The 24,016-nt window shown below is 39.4% G+C and overlaps 1 protein-coding gene across 3 annotated transcripts in view; it reads right to left on the reverse strand.

Moving 5' to 3' along the window:
• The window catches only part of SHOC2 (SHOC2 leucine rich repeat scaffold protein), a 104,123-nt gene extending 83,075 nt beyond the window's left edge, over window positions 1–21,048 (reverse strand). Inside the window, exon 1 of one of the 3 annotated variants that reach the window (XM_075935478.1) lies at window positions 20,900–21,048. The gene's annotated coding sequence lies outside the window, so the exon portion shown is untranslated. Of the gene's footprint in view, window positions 1–20,512; window positions 20,776–20,877 lie in introns of those variants that run through there. The other 2 variants (XM_075935479.1, XM_006135001.2) reach the window with 2 other exon arrangements.
• Window positions 21,049–24,016: the final 2,968 nt, after the last annotated feature.

Raw genomic sequence — 24,016 nt, forward strand, 5'->3', positions numbered from 1 at the left:
ACATCTCTGTGGCTATTCATCCATTGTCTACATTGTATTTAATGAGTTTTTAGATGTCTTAACTAAATATAGGCACCATGCAACAAGCCAGTGTTCTACAAACCACTAAGCAAGCACTTGTTTGTGAACTTATTTTAAGCAATTTTTATTTTTTTTATACTGATTCACTTCTCACATTTCTCTAAGTTTGGGGGGGGGGGGGGGGAGAGAAGGGGAAAGAAATCAGCTAGTCAGTTTCTTTCAGGTGCTCCAACACAGCAGCATTCTGCTAATATGACTGGCAAATATTGTAGAAGTTTAACTAAAACTCTGCTCAACCCTACAATTTATGGTCAACATAAGCCACTTTTGCACTAACCCAGCTATGCACATGTCTACACCTAAATTTGTCCTCCAACGACATGCAAATGCCCCATCACAGGGAAACAGTAAAAACTACTTCCCCAAGCAGCACTGAGCCATGGTAGATGTAAAGACATGGGATGAAAACAGTTGCATGCTGGGAAGTTGACCTCTTGCTCCCACTCAAAAACTTCCCAAAAGATACTGCATGCCGACTTTTAAGCCGGCTCCTCTCAGCACTGTCTACTGTCTCACACACACACACACACACACATCCCTCCCCACTGTCTCTGTACGCAAATGAAACTGAACAGGATTGTTTTTTGTTTTCCCTCTATGAGAGGCAGCAAGGCGGGGGCAGATGGTGCTGATGGTGGGGATGAAAAGTTCTGGTTACTTCTTGAAATTGAAGATCTCAAGACAGTATCCTTGATATCATATGTATCATTGTGTCTTTAACAATTAAATTCCATGTTAGGCCAACAAACAAAACAAAACAGAACTAGTCAATTATTCACTAACATCCCTAATTGGAATATAATAATTAAACTGGAAAATGAGTGGCTAGTTATGAAGATGGCTTTTATTAGGTACGGCTGAGGATTAATCACAGTTAACACATGATTAATTACAATTTTTGAGTTAATCACAGTTAAATAGAACAGTTGAAATTTATTAAATATTTTGGATGTTTTTCTACATTTTCAAATATATTGATTTCAGTTAAACACAATACAAAGTATACAGCATTCAGTGTATATTATTTTTCATACAAATATTTGCATTGTAAAAAACAAAAAATAGCATTTTTAATTCACCTCAAATAAGTACTGTAATGCAATCTCTTTATCAAGAAAGTATAGCTTACAAATGTAGGGTTTGTTTGGTTTTTTTGGTTACATAACTGCACTCAAAACAATGCCAAACTTTAGAGCCTATAAGTCCACTCAGTACTACTACTTCTTGTTTGGTCAGTCACTGAGACAAAAGTTTATTTACATTTATACGAAATAATTCTCTGTGCTTCTTATTAACAAGGTAACCTGAAAGCAGAACAGGCATTTGTCTGGCTCCTTTGTAGCCAGCACTGCAAGGTATTTACTTGCCAGATATGCTGATTATTCATATGCCCCATCATGCTTTGACCACCATTCTAGAGGAAATGCTTACATGCTGATGATGTTCATTAAAAAAAAAAAAAAAAGGTATTTATTACATGTATGACTGAACTCCTTTGGGGAGAACTCTATGTTTTCTGTTCTACCCACATTTTGCCATATATTTCCCGTTACAGCAGTCCTAGATCACGAGCCAGCACATGTTCATTTTAAGAACACTTTCACTGTCAATTTGACATAAGGAAAAGGTACCAATGTGAGAGTGCTAAAGATAGCTACAGCACTTGACCCACAGTTTAAGTATCTGAAGTCCCATCCAAAATCTGAGAGGGATGAAGTGTGGAGAATGCTTTCAGAAGTCTTAAAAGAGCAACACTCCGATGAAGAAATTACAGAAATCGAACCATCTAAAAAGAGAAAAGTCAACCTTCTGCTTGTGGCATATGATTCAGACTCATGCATGGGTCTGCTTTACTCAAAGGATGTGATTGGGTCATCAGTTATCCAGTATGCATCACCATTACCGGGGGATGACTACCGGTAACCAGTTAACCAGCAGCCTCACAGCTGCGCCAGCTGGGCCACGTCTACTGCACTGTGGTAGGTGAAGAGGGAGCAGCTTGCCCAAACTTGTTGAATTCTGCTTAATTGGCTAACTGGTTAAACGTAACATTTAACCTGTTTACTGATTAAACAAGATTTTACATCTCTACTTTGCTTTGGATAGTTACTGAGCAGAACATCAGCATAGATGCACATCCTCTGAAATAGTAGTTGAAATATGAAAATCCCTCCTCACTAGGTTTGCAAGCCTACCCGCGAAGATGCTCCTTTCCCTCTTCGTTAGGTGGATCCCATCTCTTCCTAACAATCCTTGTGCCCGGAACAGAGTCCCATGGTCGAAGAAACCAAAGCCCTCTCTGCGACACCATTTGCGCAACCATGCATTTACGTCCTCAATTCGACGATCCCTGCCCAGTCCTTTCCCTTCAACAGGGGGGATGGACGAGAACACCACTTGCGCTCCGAGTTCTTGGATCCTTCTTCCCAGCGCTACATAATCCACAGTAACCCTCTCAAGGTCATTCTTGGCCATATCGTTAGTTCCCACGTGGAGAAGCAGGAAGGGGTAGCGGTCCGAAGGTTTGATCAGTTTGGTAAGCCTCTCAGTCACATCCTGAATGCGAGCTCCCAGTAAGCAGCACACCTCTCGAGATTCCAGGTCCGGACAGCAGATGGATGGCTCAATCCCTCTTAGGAGGGAGTCCCCGACCACCACCATCCGTCATTTTCTTTTGGGGGTGGTGGCCGTGGAACCCCCATCCCTAGGACTATGCATCCCATGCCTTCCAGTAGATGGTGTTCCCTTCTGATTCTTCCTTGTGAGGTCCCTTCCAAAGCATTCAGCACTGCAGAGCTGTGGAGAAAGCCTGAAAGCGATTACTTACCTCTATAGCATTGGGGGATTCCCATGCTGGCCTTTTTCCCCTTCTAGAAGTTGCATGCTGCCAGTTCTCTTCCTGGTCCCGTACTGCCCTCTCTGGCTCTTCCGCCTGCCATGCTTGAAGGATTAAATGCTGCCTTCTATCGAGGAAGTCTTCATCCTCTCTGATCGAGCATAGGGTCAACACTTGGGCCTCCAGTCCTCTAATTTTTTCTTCCAAAATGGCGACCAGCTTGCACTTAGAACGGATTTCATCTGCACTTTCTTCTGGCTGGGTTGATCTAGTTGGGATTGGTCCTGCCTAGAGCAGGGGGCTGGACTTGATGACCTTCTGAGGTCTCTTCCAGCTCTATGGTTCTATGATTCTAATGTTAAAAATTGGATTTTTTGGTTGTAAATATGTAACTATTGAATGCCTGCACTCCTCTTAAAGTGATATTGTAAACATGAAGCAGGCCATGTTATCTCTTGCAAACTGTAACCAAACTTGTTTGTCCAAGTGATAGGTCGAAAAAGAAGTAGGACTGAGTTAACTTGCAGACTAAATTTATATTGTTTTTTTTTTTAAATGCAGTTACTTTCTGGGTATCTACTATCTGAGACAGTTTGTATGTCTGCCTATTTGTTCAAGGACTCCTCCCAAACAGTAATAGCTAGGACCACCAAATTCTCTATACAGTTTTCTCAATTTAGTTTTTTTATTTATTCTTTGAAAAGGATCACAGCCTCTCCGAGATACTATTGTGGATGCACTTCTCTCTCCCATTCACAATCATATAACATCCCTATGACTTTTCATCCATTGCCTATATGGTATTTAATGAGTTAAGAGAATACAAAACAACTATGTTTAATTTAAGAAAAATGCTACAAGCCGTATTTGCTTCCTGAGCTCTATTTAATGGTGGAATCTCTTACTGGAATATGCTTGGAATCTTGAAAAATATTTTACATTCCTTCAAATGTTAATTGTTTACTGCTGCACAACGCTCAGCAAGCATGGTCTGCTGCAATACAAAAAAAATCCCACACTCTAAATTCAGCAGTTCTGTCCTCGCAAAAGATTACTAAACTCAATCTCTTGAATTTAACTTGATATCATAACAGTGCTACAGATTATGCTTTCAACTATAGTTTAAATGCAGTAAATGCTTTTTTTTTTTTTTAAGTGTTCTAGTTATCAAGTTCAAGAAGTTCCAAAAGCAGTGCAAGCTTTTAAGACATCTCATGAAATGGAAAACCTTATTAATCATCCAAGGCCAAATAGAAAGCCGCAGCTACAAAAAATAAAAGATTACTTCCATTATGAAGACAGAGATGATCAGAAAATCTATTTTATGAGATTGCCAGTTTCCTTTTTAAAATGGCTTTCTAATGAAAAAATAAAGAATTCTATATCCTCCTATTCCAGGTCTTCATTATCTGTACATGTGTTTATTGTATCTTACTTTTAAGCACAGCTCAAACACAAGAACTGTGCAGGTGTGAGAAGAGTAGTATTGAGTAGATTTTAACTATGTAACCTGAAGAGACAAGACTTTTATCCCAAGTTTCTAAGTTTGTGGAACAGTCATTCTCCAAGGGCTTGTCTACACTGGCATGTTTAGTCACCAAAAACTGCCTTTGGTGACAAAACAGAGCATTTACACTGCAATACGACTTCTCAGCGCACACACCCAGTTTGACAACAGAAAACTTCCAGCCCTGTGAGAGACTTGTCTCTCTCCCCCTCCTTTTTTTGTCGACAAAGAAACAGTGTGGACTCTACTGTTAGTTTTGTCAACAGAACTGGCTTTGGCCAGTAATGCCTGCCCTGATGGCTGTGCTCAGTGTTTTATGATCTCTGCTGCCCAGCAGGCATACATCCTTTCCCTTCTAAAGTACCGGGAACTAATAGAACAAATCATTGGAATTCTCCTGTTCTTCCCTGCTAGGAAAACTGTGGCAGGCAGACTTCAGGGCTGGAGAGACTACTGTGCTGCTTTGACATTCCTCAGCATGGAAAGCTCAGAGCTACAAGGGAATCCCAAGCAGCACAGGGATCAGCTCTGCCTTCTCAAACACTGCACTTTGGGATATTTGGGGGACCCAATTATCATCTCTAATATCATTAGCTCAGACATTTACCTCCCCCCCCCATCCCCGTTCTGAAATATGATTTGTCCTTTTGATATGGGTTCACTTTTTTTTTTAATTGTATCCTTTGGTATATATGGTTGTGACAATTTTCTTCCACTATTTGATCTGAGGAAGTGGGTCTGGCCCACGAAAGCTCATCACCTAATAAACCATCTTGTTAGTCTTTAAAGTGCTACATAGTCCTGTTTTTTGTTCCCATACATTAGTATAGCAGAAAAAAAAAAAGAGGATTCTAAAATACAGAAAAGAAGACGAAAACTGATTAATCAGGCATATACTTTTGTCTACATTTGAAATTCAGAAACCAATAGCCAGTTACCACTAGGGTTGCACTAGCACAAACTCCAAAATGGAAGCAACGAAAATCACAAATTTAATCCATTGAGCTTTCCTCCTTGAATCTAAACTCAAAAACGTGTTCCTTATACAGGCTCCAGACATGAAATGGTGCAGATACATCTTCTGTTGGCCACTGTTTACTGAATTTGGGGAGGGAAGCTAATCCTAAATACAGACAAAACATCAATGGAATAGATTTACTATTAACTAAACTGTTTAACCCCTGTGCATTTAGTGCGGCTCTAATACAAGCTCTTTAAATGAACCTTCATTTCATTTCATAGTGACACTTGGCATTAACACTTTCATGAGAGGATTTAAAAAAAATCACTTCACAAATGCTAAGCTTCATGACATCTCTGAGGCAGACAGAGTATGTAGGGGACATAAATTGTGATACACCACTGCTACTCAACTTGCAAGGAGAAACAATAGCTGTCTAGCACACTTACTACACAAGTAGAACAAAAAGTGAAAGCTACTGCATGCAAATAAAACTGCACAAGATTGCTTTTTCAGTACCCAGATTTTAATGACCTAACTTGGAATTTAATTGTTAAAGACACACTGATGAATATGATATTTAGGGTATTGTCAGAAGTAACCAGAACTGTGTGTCCCCAACAGCAACACTATCTGAATTTTTCATTTAAGACTTCCTTCTACATACTGAATCAGTCCAACTTTGCTTAGTTTAAGAGATTTAACAAGCCAAAAGCACAAGGTGTCTGACTTCATGTAACAGATTTTAAGTGTTTTGAGAGATGAGAAATTATCCCAGTGAGTCACAGACTTTGGAATTTATACTTTAAAATGCTATTAAGACCACAGAAAAATTGATAAAGAACCAGCAAATCTGTGATGCTGATGTGGGTTGAAAAATACCATCTGTTGCAATTAAAGTTTCTTCCTCCCCAATTTTGCAAAGAGCTCTCTATTTGTTAGTTATGAGTTTTCTATATTGTATCAAATGCTAATGGATTTGACTAAAAATGTACATATTTCACCAAGAACTACTGTGTGGTGATCAGAAGTATCAAAAGAAAGCTGAGAACAAATCACAATACAATCTTTTGCAAATCTATTTTAACTTAAGCTATTTAAAAAGATTACATTTAATCGCTGAATGGCACATTTACATGAATTAAACAAACATTTCCAGCAACAAATATCGAAGAGTGGACTTTTCAGTAAATTAAGCAACTTGATTTGTAAAAAGCTGAATCACCCTGTTGGACCATAGTCTGGTCACTGAAGAAAAAAAAAAAGAAAAAGCTGCTTTTCCTGCTTTGAGATAAAACACTCATTCCTGAATGTCAACATTTTTTAAAATTTGGCTATTTTATACTACTAAATTCATATCAGGCCACAGGTGCAAAGCAAACAGAAGACCTACAGCACAACAGCAGTCAAAAGCAGTCAGTTTTTTAACATTTAAGGAGTCAAGGATCCTGTCTGTGGAGGGGAAGACTTTATACACCCCAATGTCCCGAACATGAAGATTATTGTCCAATAGTTGCTAAATAGACTTTTGGAATCAGGGAGACCAAAATCCAATGCCAATTCTGAATTTTGCAGTTGGTTCCTCTCTCTACAGAGGGCCAACCCAAATCTCATGTCTGAACAGAGTGTACAAATTTAGTTTACTTTGTAGTCACTGAATAACTTCTTCACACATTGTGTGTGCACGCGCGCGCATGTTAAGGCTGTTGATTTATGTAGTTAACTCATAATCAATCACAATTTAAAAATTAAAACTGGTTAATTGCACTGTTAAACAATAGAATACCATCTGAAATGTATTAAATATTTTTAGATGTTATTCTACATTTTCAAATATATTGATTTCAATTACAACACAGAATGCAAAATGTACAGAGCTCACTTTATATTATTTTTATTACAAATATTTACACTATAGAAATTAAGAAATAGTATTTTTCAATTCACCTCATAAAGGACTTTACAGGTTGAAATTCTCTTAACCATGACTCTCTGCTCCAGTAACATGGATGTTCCAGGACCAGAGAGTCCAGGTGGAGAGCTAGCACCAGGAAGTCCTGAAGGTTGGCAGGGCAGTAGGAATTTAGAGTCCCACACATGGTAATCGGTCTGCCTAGGAGGGCAACTTGAGCCCAGCGCACAGAAGCAGCGGGACTGCTGGACGCTGCATTGGGAGCCTGGTGCGTGCAGAAGCGGTGGGGCAGAAGGGGCTGACAGGGAAGCAGGCGACAGCAAAAGGGGGAGGCCAGCTGCGAGGCTGACGGACAGGCCAGGGCTGGTAGCAGGGGGGACAGAAATTACCTCCCCTGGTCTGGAAAATCCATCATCTGGGACCAGTCAGGTCCTAAGGATGCTGAACCAGGGAAGTCCAACTTATAATACAATCTCCTCACCCTGAAAATGTAATTTACAGGCAGATTTGCATGGGGAAGGGAGTTACATAACTGCACTCAAAAATAAAATCACATAAAACTTTACAGTTGATAAGTCCACTTGGTCCTACTTGTTGTTCAGCCAATTGCTAAGAGAGAGATGTTTATTCACACTTACAGGAGATAACAATATGCACTACTTATTTGTAATGTCATCTAAAAATGAGAACTGGCATTTCAAGGTATTCCAGGTATGCTGAACATTGATATGCTTCTCCATGCTTTGGCCACCATTCTAGAGGACATGCTCACATGCTGACACACATTAAAAAAAATGCATTAAGTCAATTTATGAGAACTCCTTGGGGGAGAACTGTATGTTTCCTGCTGTTTTAGCCACATTCTGCCATATATTTCACTTTACAGAGTCAGATACTGACCCAACACAGGTTGTTCATTTTAGGAACACTTTAATTGCACTGCTTTGGATTGTCATTTAACAGAACCCAACATCAGTGTGGATAAATGTTCTCTGGAATGGCAATTGAAGCATGAAGAAACATGAAACTTCAGCACATCTGGCACATAAAACTCTTGTGACACCAGCTATAACAGTGCCATAACATTCCCTGCTCTCACTTTTAGATGCCATTGTACACAAGAAACGGGCAGCATTATCTTCTGCAAATATAAAAAACTTGTTTGAGTGATTGGCTGAACAAGAAGCGGGACTGAGTGGACTTTCTAGGCTCTAAAGTTTTACATTGTTTATGCAGTTATTTTTATACAAAATTCTTCATTTGTAAGTTCAACTTTCAAGATAAAGAGATTTCAATTATCCTACTAAAAGTACTGCAGTGCAAAAAATATTTCTTTGTTTTTTACAATGCAAATTTTTGTATTCAAAAATATAAAGTGAGCACTGTACCTCTTGTATTTTGTGCGATACTTGAAATCAAAGTATTTGAAAATGTAGAAAATATCCAAAAAATATTTAAATAGTTTTCTATTGGGGATGTTAAAATCCAGATAATTAGGGTAATCTTGTAACTGCTTCAGATCTAAGTGGTTACATGCCATGAGCTCCGCAGCATAAAGCTCATACTGCAGAGCCCATTCATTACACAAAAAGAAAAAGAAAGTGTATGTAAACTGTGTATCTAGACCATTAATGTTGAGTTTGAGATCACCGCTGCCCTCAGTTATTTTTATTATTTCACAGGGCCAATATTACCACTGAAATATATGCAAGCAAAAGTGATTTTTTTTCAATCATGGATTAATCTTGGCAGATCACATCTTATGTGTGCAAAAGGTGGGGGGGGGCACTACTTCTCCCCACCTCAGGATATTCTAGGGATGTAAGCAACTAGTCGACTACCCAATAAGCCTAGTCTTATCAGGTAGTTGAGTCACTACTCAGCTAGTCCCTCCCCTTCTCCCCCCCAACCTTGTTGCCCCTGTGTCAGAGGCAGGGAAAAGGGAACCTGTCTAGTGGTCAGACTACACAATTAGCAGTCTGGTGTTCTAGCTGATAATCCAACTCCATCATTTATTCATTTTTAATGTGACATTAGCCTAGTCACAATTAAGGCAGTAAAATCTGGTGTGCATCAGAATTTGACATTGATTCCCCATTGACACTCCGTCAAATGGAGCTGATCACCTAACTTCTATTTCTTCTTCTGAAAATCTCTTAATCTTATCAGATACAGTTTTGTAGTTTATCGGATACAGTTTTGCCACCTGTAACAAAAGTGTTGGAAGGCTAATCTTCTATCAATTCTCTAAAGTATCCTGAGATTTGGATAACAGGAGCTACAAATGAAAATTGTAGTGTTTGTTACAGTTCAAAAATTTCACAAACTTTTTTTAAAGCTGCTTTTCATGCAGCATACTCAGCGAAGCACGGTGCTGTATGTTGGGAGGGGCAAATGCTGAAAGGGGGAAATAGTTCATCTCTTTTTCTTAAAATATTTTTCTCAAACCTCAAAATGAATGTGTTTTTCACTACCACTGGAGGGTAGCAATTGTAAAGCTGCTATGATCTCTATGAAAGACCAGAGGAAACAGTGGGGAACCAAGAGAGAAGTCAGACTGGGAGAGGGATGAAAATTCAATCATACCAGCAAAGCTAACTGCTTGTTAAAGGAGGAGTATGCATCCCATCTGTCTGTTGCAGAAAGGCTGGAACTGTTTCAAGAACATTTTAGAATATGCATGCCACTGAGTACAGGGTCCAAACATGTAATTCCTCTTAAAAACAGACTAACTGATTTCAATGAGATTACAAACACAAATCAGTTTTGCAGGATCTGAACCCACATCTTTGTTACACATTCACTGCCATTTGAGAATGCAGATCTTCCTGTTGCCAGTACTGTATTTTTATATATAAATTCTGCATTTTAGAAAAAAACTCTGGTTTCCACTTAACAGCTAGTTTCCACTTAACAGCTAGTTGGTTCAGTAAATAAGATCCTACTTTAGAAGTGCAAAATAACAATACAGATAAGTTTGTAATTGAAGCCTAATCAATGAGTGTTGTGTATAATTGAAGTCGTCTAGAATGATGAGCTATGCATAAAGCCATTTTAGAATCATTCTCTAAGTCTTTTACAAGACGAATATCAATCAACCAACACTTCTTTGCACAGTTTTGTTTTCCTCCTAGGTAGGGCTGCATAAGTGTGGTTACATGATTGCCAAAGACAAAAAAATAAAATTATGGGAAAAGCAATGAAAAACATCCAGTTTTATCTACTTGTTACATTAATTGCAATTCAGGGGAACACTAATACTAATTAAAGTTTTACTTCCCCCACCAGACCTGCCACTTCTAAGTAAAAACCACACAACACATTACATGTCATCTAGCAAGGTACTAATCAATTGTCCCAGCATACCAGCTAGCAAACACATAACCAGCAGTAAAAAAATATGTAACAGGCTACACAATATGTACTCATTTGTACTTTGTACAATATCATACACTTCAATGCAATTATACAGGCTTCAAGTCAGCAGAAAATCTGTTGTTGTTAGTAAAATAATTTGCTGGTACAAATCAGCAGAAATGTAGATTAACAAAATCATGATAAAAATACAAAAATCATCATCAAAAAATTAAATTCAATAGAACGCTTTGCTAAGGATATTAAATTTCAATTAATAAGTAATAGATGGAATTTCTATCCACTACCTGATTAGTCGATAAGTTGGGAGGGGGCGCTCGCTATCCCCGCTGTGCTTCTACCTTTGAACTGTAGCACGACACACCAGCGGGCTCTTGCTACATTTCAAAAGCCAGAGGCGCAGCAGGGAACCTGGGGTGAGTGGGGACTGCAGGTTCCCTGCTGCGTCTCTGTCTTGGAAATGTAGTAAGAGCTGCCCACGGCTCTGGATACATTTCAGAAGCAGAGAGGTGCCGATTCTGGGACTGGGCATGAGCCGGGACAGTTGGGTCTCAGCTCATACCCAGTCCCCCACTGAGCCTCTGCCTCCCCTACCCCTTGTGAAGATGGTTCTGGGGGGGAACAGGCTTTTAAGATGGCTGATAGAGGCAGCAAAGGTGTGGGGAAGCGACTAGTTGAGTAGTGACTCAACTAGTCTCTTACATCCCTACACTTAGCCAATAGTATAAAATTCTGTTTGTCCTGAAAGTCACTTATATAAAACTTGAAAAGTGAATAAATATTGTATATTACTAGGCTCCAAAACATAAGATTGTTCTTGGTAAAATGTGAGAAAACTTCCGTTTTATTGTACATACACACACTGATGAAAAAATATTTCCATTGATAATTTAAGTTTACAGATAAGCAAAGAAAAATGCAGCTTGAGAACTTGTTTGATTTAATAAATTTACTTTGTATAATTTGACTTGTAATGGTGACAATTTGTATTTTAAGTTATAAAGCTTTCACTTTCTGAATTTCAACATCTACAGCCATCAAATTACAGTTGCAAATCATGCAGAGTTTAAAATTTAAAACTGATGAAAATAAAAATTCTTTACCACATGATTTTATGCGTTGAAATTATAAAAAAGTTAAATTCTGCCAATATTATATATTACACACAGATCGCTACTAAATTTTATAATATATTAAAAACATTGTTACAGACTTAAAAAGAGTCCTGAACTGCTATTATGTGCCTCATTTGGTTTCACCCATCTCTATAACAAATCAACTATGGAAAACATATTTTTGCATATTTTCTACATTTTTTTGTTTTGTTTTTTAATCCCTGGGATTGCATAAACAACTGTCAACAATATACAGATGTAAATGAATCCCCTGTTATCAGGGACAATATCAGACTGGGTTTTCAAGGCGAATCCCTCACATTCATCTGTGCCCAGCATTTTTTAACAACACATACTACCACATACACAGCTCCTCCTGGTAGCCCTTTACTTCCTTGTTTAGAAGGTAATTTTTGCACTGTTTATTTTTATGAAGACCTATTTTAGGCTGCTATGAGCTTCTGTTTATATATTAGATCACCTGATGCATCCCGCTTTTACAGGAGCCATATAGTTTGCTAGTGAAGTCATGTTCTCTTTGATACATTCAGTGAGCTCCCTGGAACGAAGGGCTTCTAGAATGAATTTAACATTTATGGAATTATGAAGGGGAATGGCCTCTGCCTAACATCCTTTAGGATTAAATAAACATTCTTAATGCGCAGTTCTACTTTTCAGATGGAACTGATTGAAGTCATTGGAAAAATACTAAGGAGCTGTCTAGCAGCACAAAATCCATAAAGCTACAACTTCTCAAATACTTGAATTCATACAATAAAAAACAGCAAAAGTTGACTAACTGCCCTTTTCCTCTTGATAACAAAAAAGTTTTCCTTTTGATTACAGGATCTGTTAAAGAGAAAGGAGGCAGATATCTATTTTACCTGACTGCATATAACACGAGGAAATGAAACAGATCTGTTGCTTGGTTAAGGAGTTAATTAGTCTTTCATATTATACACACTACACTACCTAAATTTGCTTTAATACAAAGAGTGTTAGACAATTATTCAGAAATATTTTATTGATTTAGATTTACTGTACTGTAATACAAAGTTTTAAATTACAATGACACTGAATTGGTCTCTCTCATTAAAGATACACTATCCTATGCAAACTCTTTTTTCCCCCCCAAAGAAGTTTAAATAATCAAAAACATATGAAGATAATGTAAATGTTTCTACTTCCATTGTGTTATTAATAAACATTGTTAATTTCATGGGTTATTATACAAAGCAATCTATTTGGAGAATATAAAAAGGCTATGAAAATAGGAGAGACTGATAGCTCAGATTTCACTGGCAGGCATTTACTGGCAGTGCCAGCAGAGAAGCCATAGCCTGACTAAAACATGGAGACTGAACTCCCATTTTATCAAGATCAGACAACATGGGAGCATGGAGGAGAAAGGAGGAAAGAAGTTTGCAACATCATGATCCACAGTAAACAGTTTGAGGATAAATATAGGGCTTCAGGATCCTTGGCTCCCTAGTAGGTAACTTTGCAAATGCGCAAAATTCATTTTAAAAAACATTTTAGTCTATATAAAATGTAGAGACTGGTCAATTTCTAGCAGTGGCAATTAAGATTCCCTTTTGATTTTGAGTACAGTTAGCCTACATCTAATGATCTGAAAATCCCATGGCAGAATTGGTAACCAGTTGTGCAATGTTTTCAAGACACCACAGCATGGTTTTATTCGTTACACTCTAGAGATAATTAAAGTCCAAATGAAAATTCAGACATTTCGGCTCAAATTCTCAGTGCCTTCGTTGCAAGATTATTTTTATTCTTTCACTGATTACTCTTTAATCTTATTATTCATGGAAATGATTGTTGTCACCATAGTTACTTCATCTAAACTGGCTTTCACAAAGCAAGATTTCGCTATCACTAATACTGTTAAAAATGAAATGTTCAAGTTATATCTTTTACACTTTGTAAGATACTAGCAGGACGTTCACGTCTGCATGACAGCAGAGAGAAATTTTATGGTTTTTCAGTATCTGTCACCTGCAAGATGAGGTCTCCTCAAATTTTCATAATTACACATCTAATTCCAACAGGACCAACCTTTATTTCATGAAATGTATTAGCTGTCTTCTTGTCACATTATTCAATGTGCTTTTATATAAACAAGCATGCCAATTTACTAACATTACACATTTAGAAATAGGAAAAACTAATTGAATCAAACATGCTATCATTATGGGTGTTGTTTACATTCATTTTTGAAGAAAGTGTAAAAGAGTTAACCCTAAAATTACACTTGATTAAACAAAACAATATAGATAACTACTTGCTATGGCATCCTGTCTCCTTATATATATTGTTGCTGTACCACAAGATAAGGCAGTATCTAACTAAACATATTTTTAATTAACTGCATGTCACTACATGACCAGCAATCATGAGGACACCAAAAAAATCCAGTGGTACAAACTAACTATTGACAAACAAACTAACTATACATCTAGACCAATGTAAGAATCAAGGCAGAGATGAAGCAAGGAAGTGCTTGATCTGCAAAGAGGCCACATCTCCTTTAAGAGTTGCCACGACGACAACAAGGACAACTAAATTCAAACTTTAGCAAAAAGGGGTAACTTATGCTAGTCAAATACCACAGAACATCTGTTCACCAATACAGTCATGTAAATGGCATACTAGTTAATATCACTTAACTGCTTTGAAAAGGAACCGTTTAACAGACACACGTGATGACAAAACTAGGGACGTAAGCAACTAAGCGACTAGTCACTCCCCCCTCCCTTGCAGGAGCAGGAGGGGAGCAGGAGCTGATCCCCCAGCACCATCCCCACAGTTGCAGCGGAGGAGAAAGGCAGAGCCACAGTGGTCCCTGAGTTGGCACAAGCTTGGACTGCTCAGTCCCATCTCTTGCCAGCTGCAGGAGCAGCCAGGCTGACTGTGCAAATTGCATCAACTACAGTTAGCAGCTTCTTAACATCCTTAGACAAAACCTCTATTTGTAAAAGCATCTATGTCTTTCAGTTCTCACAAATTGTGCCTGGATTCAGTCATATCGGTGTGCAGATACTGGAACTAGGAATGCCTTTAGTAATGTTAATCTTAAAATAATGTAGATTTTCTTACCATGCTACCTGGAGCGCCTAATTCTGCAGTCTTTGCACACATCAGTCCCAATGAAATTAGGCTCATGATAGTGTAGTCAATTAACCAATTAACAATAATCAAAACTTATAGGTTAATACTATAGACTACACACATTCCCCCTCCCCCCCCCCCCCCCCACCTTTTCCTGTAAATATTTAGCAGGCTGGCTATCAGTCTAGCTCAGTTCTGGCTTGCAATGGATCCAGGAGCTACCGCTGCTGTGGCTCGGCATTTAAAGTGTATTAGGAACTGGGTGGGCAGGCAGCCCGGCTTGCACCAGGTCCGGGAGCTCACATCCCCCCCGCCCCAGATAGGGGCTGCTGCTACCCCACACTGCTGCCTCTATCAGAGGCAGCAGCGCAGGGCAACAGGCAGCCGGGCCGTGAGAGGAACTGATTTTTTAACTGGCTCCCCTCACGGACCAGCTCCCTCCTGGCACCTTACGCTGCTGCCTCTGACACAGAGGCAGCAGTGCGGAGTAGCAGGGGGCTCCTCAAGAGTGAGGCCAGAGTGCACTGGCTGCCAGTTCCACCCACAGGGATTATAGAATAGTTGACCAACCGATAAGAATTCATGAGGTTCCTTAACTATTCAATTAATCGATATTTAACATCCCTAAAAAATCTACTGGAGTTTGCAATATGCAAGGAATGCAGGTGCAGATTCCAAGAAAATAATAGTTCTGCAATCTCATATATAAAATAGTTTTAGAAACAGTTGCTGAAAAGAATCACACATGCTTAAAAAAAAAATTGGTGTTATCTCCAAGTCCTACATCAACATTTGGGAAGAAAGGGTGGGAGACTCAAATGTGGACAAACAAAAATTGTACCTCATCACAAACAGAATTCACCACTTAATGACATGCTTCAGAACCCCCTTTTAGATCTTGTTCAAGGCTGGCAGTGTTTTATGTTCACATAAAGAATCTTTTTTTTTTTTAAACGCCAACAGTCTAGGCAGTACGAGCATGAACCAACATGTATTGCAATATTTAGGCAGCCATTATAATGTAAATGTGCAAGGTATTAAAAAGCTATTTAACACTGTATAAGGTGCACAGCTTCTGTGGTCTATACACAATGCCAAAAGAAAGATCAGACTCCATACATAATGATAAGCCTCTGAGTACTGGGGTACAAAGGTCCACAGAACCAGACCATGTCTGTGTAATCATTATGATTCCACAGGCATATTATCTTATGGATAATACTATATACTCTACCCTCACTTTAGATATGTGCTACTTCATGAGGCAGCCAAGGGACTTGTGCGAGAAAGCTAACATCAAACTATATCCAATTTGGCCTGAACATCACAATTCACATACAGCTTGTGTAAAAATAATATCCCTTTCAACAAGATGACTGCCACTGGCAGCCAAGTGCCAAATTTTAAATAAAAACTCTTTTCAAAATGTATTTACTTGGTTTTCATGTGATGAGATATAAGTCTTAACTTAGCACAATAATGTTAATAGCACAACTTTAAAATATAATAAAATATTTAGAAAACAAAGATGCAGTTTATCACCACCAGCACACACAGATTACATGCTATCCTTTGGCACACATGGGAAAGGAACTCAGAAGGAAAGATTAAAATTGTTCAATTTTTTTTCCTATTTCTTACACTTTAAAGGTCTATGATGTATCTAAATAATTAACAGTAAACCAATAAAATGCTAAAAGAACTAACGATATAAGCATACCAAAATCATTAAAAAAAGCTCTTTGAGCATCCACAGTGGGACCAATTTACAGTACTTGAGGGTATCCTAGCATGTATCACTTTACGAGATCGTGTACTGTAATATTTTCCTTACAGTATACCACAGATTCCTCTTATTATGTACTGATCTTTACAAGTGATGTAAATAACTATTTGATATGAACTCTGAGATTTTTAAAAAAAAACTTACAAACACAGCACAATTTATTTATTTTTAAAAAGAACCATATGTTAATCTCTAGGCAATATATACGTACAACTCTTTGTAATCAGACATCGCTTTGTAAAGAAATACTATGCTGAACAGAGTTTGATTCCAGAATATCCCCTACTTAAAGAGAGGCTTAGTACTATGTTATCCAAATATCAGACCTCAGAAGTGTAGGCATAATGAGCATAAAAATTAAAACATTAGTACCACAAACATTACTTTATCATCAGTTGCTACAGGTTGTAATATACCAAACTGTACTTCAGACACAGAAAATATGCAGTATTGTCAGACAGTGCAACTGTAATGTAAACAAGTATTATGTTAGTCTTTACAAGCTTGCTGGGGAGACTTAAATCTTCCATACCATCGGTGCCTCTTACTCCCTTCCCCGCCCCCCAAAAAAAGCCTCCATAAAAAAATGTGTCGTCTTCCCCAAGGTGAAGCACAACTCAATAAGTAATCAAAATTAAATATATGAATATAGAAAAGAGAAAGGGGAAAAATACAATGATTTGTTGTATCAAAAAGCATCCACAAACCACCACCCCAGGAAACAAGTAAACATATCAAACTTCAAATAATTTCAGAAAACCTGAGTGCTGACCAGACATCAGGACTTGTTAATAATCCTTCCCAACAGTGGGTCAAACATCTGTGTAAGTACTGCTCAGACTAGAATGGGCTAGTGCAACATATCAACATTTACCTGACACCGCCCCCACTTAACCAAGAATGGAGCAAGATGCTTTACGCTGCTCCCATACTACCAAGGTAATCTATACCAGATGCAGCAAGAGAGTGTCAAGCTTCTGAAAGACACCGAAAAAGCCAACACCTATTTAACTGAGGATAGGAAAAGAGAAACGGCCATCAGGATCTGATGGAGAAAGAGGGAAATACTCAGTGAACACTTGACTGTAATAGGCAAGGAGGGGCAGAGAAGAGGGAAGAAACAATCCTCAACACCCCTTGCCCACCAGGTGCAATTCGCATGGAGGATAATTCATTAATCCTCAGAAGATCAAAAAAAGCCAGAAACAAAGAATTTTCTGTATTTAATTATCATTCAAATTTCAATTATAAAGGCTGATATTTTTGCCACATCTGAAATTTCAAATATTCTCCCAGTGACAATTGTATTCCTTTATTGTAAAATGCAATCTTCCCAAAAGATAGTATCCTGGACCTTGAGCACATCTTTCCCACCAATCTTTAGGTATCTATTAGACAAGGCTGATACCAATATAAAATTTGATGCTTCTTTGTCTAGTTTCACATTCTTAACTCAGTTAAGGTATTATACAACCCTTGACAAGGTTTGCTTATATTATACACACGCCAGTGAACAATTCCTTCACGATGACAATACTGAAATAGGGACCATCACACATTGTTTCAGTAGAATCACTCATTTCTAGAAAGCCATAATCATGTAACAATAAATGCAAGGATTTCCTAATGGAAGCACACACAATGAAAATGTTAAAAGAAACCCAGTTATTGTAAATTAACAGGACATGCAGAAAGCTATAAACATTATTCATGGTCAGATAGAAGCCTTTCAATAATCTAATGTTCTTAAATTAGAGTACTTCCATTAGTGTGATTTAATTGTCAAGATAACAAAGGAACGCCCCTCCCCATACCGCTTGCCTTACAGATGTGTCATGCTGGCAAGATAAAACTATACCAGGATCAGCAGCTAGTCACAACCAGTACTATTTACTAACCCAACCTTTGCTGTTATGTGAGGTAGGGGATTCCGCTTTACATTTCTATAAAAAGTAGACTGGGGAGTGTTATGTTGCTCTGATTAGAACAAAACAGGGGGAAAGCATGCTCTTTTCAAAGGAAGAATCCAAGATACCCCATTAATGTTTCTGGTACACCTCAGATTACATGTAGGTGATTGCTGCCTAATCATTTTACTTGTTACATCTACAGAAATCACAGACCTCGACAAAACTGTACACATATAATGTCTAACATGAACTGAACAGATCCAGTTCAACCTACTAAATTTTTCATTTCACTTGCTCAGAGCTCAAAATTAACCAACAGAAAATTAAAATACTGAGGCTCAAATGGTAAGAATTGACAATATTAGTGTATTTTTAAAAATGTGAATGTATGTATGATACAGTACTAACAAACTTTCAAGATGCAGAAATCTTTTAAAGAAATCATCTGAGGGCTATATTGAGATCATTATGCAAGCTATGCCTAAAATATGGCTGTACATGTTGTTTTACTTCATATGACTACCACCTTCTTCAAGCCCTTAATCGATGCATCCAATAATACCTAAAGATACATGGATCTATAGCTACACGAAAAAAAATAATTTGCCTATTAGAAGCAATGTATATATTACACACACACACACACACACACACACACACACACACACACACCCCCACCCACAGTAATTTGTAAAAAAAAAAATCATTGGCTAATATTTGTTCTGTAATTTTTGGTTCCAAAAGACTGAGACCATGAAACTAATTACAATTCATAGAATTAAAACTCAATCATTAATATTCTGCTGTGAAAGTGTCTTTGTGCACAGACGTGCATAATTACATAAAATACATGCTTCCAAAGGCCGTATCAATTAAAATATATTAACTGCAATTACATTTAGTATGATTTTAGTACTTTTTATATATGATGGCATTTTAAAAATTTCAATTTCTACTCATAAATCCCTGTACAGACCAAATACAATATTTCTCCATTAAACTTTAGTCATGCTGAACTGCTATGCAGTTCACATACAAACACAACCCTAGTCAAGTATAAGTAACAATCCAATACAAGCATTATAACTGCTACTCTCTAATGACTTAGAGATATATTTATGTAATTTATATAGACAAGGAACATACTTTTCACAATCACATGTGTATCAGAAGCTGTCGCTAAATGTTCTTCACAACATCTCTACAGTTTAAATACAAAAGGCACAGTAAATAAATTCAGTGAAACAGGAAAAGAATTTCATATGTATATGAAAAAGAATGTTAGGTAATCATTACTCTGTATATTGGTTGCTACTATACACATACATAAAGCATCTTTAATTTCTCTTCAGCCTGCTCACAGTATTTTGGTTTGAGGGAATGCAAAGTTGTAAAAACAGTGCTTCCTCTTTTTTTTTTTTTTTTTTTAATATCACCATTTCACAACATGAAGAAGCAGATGTATCAAAGTAATATCCCAAGCTGCAGAGAGGCAGGACACCACTGATGAAGAAATTCACACAATATGCAATCATTTGAGTTCATCCCACCTGCTCATAAACCTAGAGGCTATCCAGCTGATCTGTACCTTCACGGGCAAACAAATGCCAGGCAAAGGTTTATTCACATTATTCCCTGGGGACCAGGCGCAACAGACAGCATATTTTTAAATGATGACTGGTACGTTTGTCTCCTGTTTGAACCTGTCCACAAGGAGTCTCTGGAAAGGATTCCCTTTAATCAGGATAAAGCTGACAACATCCCTCGCTTTGTTTATAGCAGGGGTGGGGAGGGAACACGGAGAAGATATATTTTTAAAGCATGACAGCATGGCATATTATTGCAAAACCAACAGCCACCGTTCTCCATGCCCCCCACCCTTCTCCCCACGAGCCTGTTTTACCTGCTCCCACAGGGGCCTTTGTGTGGGGGGCTTCCTGCTTCTGCTCTCGACCATCGCGGCTGCGGTTCCTGCTTCTTCTGCCTGGCTGCCTCCTAGGCCCAGCCCCTGGCGGCTGTCAGCGGCGGCAGCTCGGCCCAGCCTGGAGCCGAGACGCCTCCACCTACAGGCGCTGCCTGGCAGCAGCAAGTGCTGGGAGAGTGTCTGTAGCCAGGGCTACGGAGACACCCTCGGCCGCCGCTGCAGCCCCCGGCCCTCCCGCCGCGCGCAGCCCCCGCGCCTCCCTCAGCCCGGCGGCCCCCACCCACCCGCCCGGCTCGAGCGCCAACTGCCTCCCCGCCCTAACCGCCCCCTGCCTCGGCTTCTACCTGCTGCCCCCCGGCCCCTCACCGTGAGGGCTCCGCCATCCTCCTCAGCCACTCTCAGGCCCGGCCCCGCCACCCTGCCGGCCGCCGTCACCGCGCACCGAGCCGTCACGGGACTCCCCACCCACAGGCCTCCGCCGCACCATAGAGAGCGGCCGGTAGAGCGTCGTGCGCCGCCGCCATCTTGGATGAGGGCGGAAGTGCCCTTGTTGCCAGGGGCAACAGTTGAGCCCTGGCAGTGTTTGCCTTTTTTTGTTGTTGTTTTTGGTGAAAGGGGGATAAAAATAAAGGGAGCTGGTACAGGCAACAGAGTAGAACTATTGAGGGAAAGTAGGACAACAATAGCCATGTTCCCACTGCAGCAGCAGGAGGGGTCCCCTCACAGACACTCACGTGCCCCACCTGCCCTAACAAGGGGCCTCTTTCTGCCAGTTTACTGATGGAACAAAACCGAACACCCATGCCCCGCCCCCTTTCCAAGGCTCCGCCCACTCTGTCTGTTTTCTTCCCCTCACCCTTCTATTGCTCACTCTCCCACCCCCCACCTCATTTTCACAGGGATGGGGAAGGTTCTTTTCTACCAGGTGTTTGGCCAGTGAGGGGCCACAGGGATGTGGTGGCGCTTCCAGGAGTGGTGCTTGGCCAGGATTTGCCTTAGCCCCCTCCCAAAAAGCCACCTGGCCGGAGCCTGCATCCCAAAACCATTTCCGCACCCTAATTCTCTACTACAGCCTTGAGCTCCTTCCCATGGCCTACACCCCTCAAACTCCAACCCCGTGTCCCAGCCCTGAGGCGATCTATACCCCAGGGGCTCAATTAGCAGGTATAGTGAAGACCCGCTAATTTGACCACAGATCGCAGTCCTGCCAACTCCCGCACTCCACTGGAACAAGAAGCATAAGGTAAGTTGAAAGGAGAGTTACTCCTGCTGACCCAGTGTGGCATAGACACTACAATAACTTGAACTAAGCAACATAGCTGGAATTGTGTGACTTAAGTTGACTTCACTCGGTAGGGTACACCTGCCCTAAGTCTTCTGTGAAAAATGATATTTATGTTTGTGTGAAAATTGATATTCATCTATAAGTGTTACTTTGTACTGCAGCTGACTTACCAGGCAGCACGTTTAAAAAAGAAAACAACAACCAAAAAGGCAAAAGAAACAACAACAACAAATCAGCACCTCATTTGTGCTTCTATTCTTTTTATGTAGAGTAAAAAATAGTGACAACTGTACATTATTTTTTATACTAAGTCTGCAAAAAGTACATAAATAAATGACATTGATTTGTACATGCTTTTTTTTCCTAAAGCAAATTAAGTATTTTAGGAAAACATGTCAGAGTGACTAGCAACCAATGTTGCAGCTGCTAGTGAGGGTCTCCCCTGCATAATGGTCAGGTTTAGAACAGTGGGGGAGATGTGAGAAACACTTGCTAACTGATTGATTCTTGTAACACCAGTGTTGTCCAGATTAGCACTGAACACCTTTCTGTTATGTCTAGATATTATTCATATCATATTCATTCTCTGTGGAAAAAATGAGCAGTTAATTAGATATAATGAACTGGGATATGATTTGCTTAATTATTAATGCAGTGTATAAACTAGCAGTCACAAACTCACGGCCCACAGGCCATCTACGGCCAGAGCATATTGGCAATCCAGTTGAGTCCGCTACCCACACACACCCCAGTTTGGAGGGGCGTGTCTATCCCCCATACCCCTAAACCCCTTCCTGCTGCCACACCATTGCACCCTGTCCCCTGAGGGATGCAGCCTCAGGGATTACCAGGGGCCTGGTGTGGGCCCCTCACATTCCCTACTAGCTGTGAGTTTAAGACTTCTGGTGTAAACACTGAATGGAGTTTTTGAACTAATGTGTTCTAATATATTCATGTTTTTAATGGCGGGGAGTAAATGTTCTGTGTGCCTAGTGCCCCAATAAAGCTTAGTTTGTCCCTGACCCGCTGATGAGTTCTACAAGTAAAATATCTCATGATTTTTAAGTCAATCTCATTATTTCTTTGGGGCCTAAGACTTGATTTTTGAACTAGCAGAGTTTTAAACAGTCTGACTCAAATCCCCTCCTTCTTCAGTTGCTGAAACGTCAGTCTCCTAGTTATGATGTCACAATTTCTAGACAGTTTCAGAAAATTGCTGACTAACCAAATTGGAGGACAAATCATTGCTTAGGTTTTTCAGTGACAGACTAACACAGCTACCCTTCTGAGACTGTCTAAATAATGTTAATGTAGCTTCTCCAAGTGGTAACATGCCTTTGTGAACCACTTTCCTGTTTGGAGCAGAAACTGGTGACACAGAAGGATGTATTTACTTACTGCAATTTGTTTATTTACAAGATTAACACAGGTCCTGTTTTCTGAAACAGGGGTGATAACAAACCCATGAAGGAACACAGGCACCACTGTTCCGTCCTAAAGAGTCAGCTTTCTTCCTCTGCCTCATTCCACAAACACATGAAGACTCGCAGCCAAAACTGACTGCAATTGAACACACAGGCAATAACTGGTAGCTCAACACATAATTTAACTCTTGTGATTTTAACCAGTGCTTTTTTTTGATGGTACTGCCTGGTACATAGTACCGGCACCTCCAGTTATAGCTCAACAACTTTTCCCCTGGAGTACCGGTACCCCCCCTTTTTTTAAACAAAAAAAAAAAGCACTTTTTTTAACACATAGCCCTTGTTGAGCCTCACCGCTTACACCACAAAGTCTGAAGGCCATGCATCTGGATGTCAATCTTCCTTTTGCTTCACTGCTTTGCAACATAAAAATGACTTAATTAAGTTTCCCTGCATGATTAGGAGAATCCATAATTAATCTCTAGATCCAATAACTGCATCAATTGCAGCCGTTGAAAACCTATTACACAATTATGAAAAATGGGAAAATGTCTTCCATTTTTCTCAGCAGATGTAATAATGTAGCTACTACTCCTATCCACATACCATCCTTCAGGGTACATATAACCTGAAATACTAATGTAATTAATAAAACAAAACCTTTCAGTTATTAAACATACATAATAAATAACATTAAAAGATAAGTCAAATTTTCCCGCTTGCAGATAATGTTTGACTACTATTCTGACATATTGGAGGGACAGAGTGGAAAAA

This window comes from Pelodiscus sinensis, chromosome 8 (assembly GCF_049634645.1).
Source record: "Pelodiscus sinensis isolate JC-2024 chromosome 8, ASM4963464v1, whole genome shotgun sequence".
NCBI classification, from domain to species: domain Eukaryota; kingdom Metazoa; phylum Chordata; order Testudines; family Trionychidae; genus Pelodiscus; species Pelodiscus sinensis.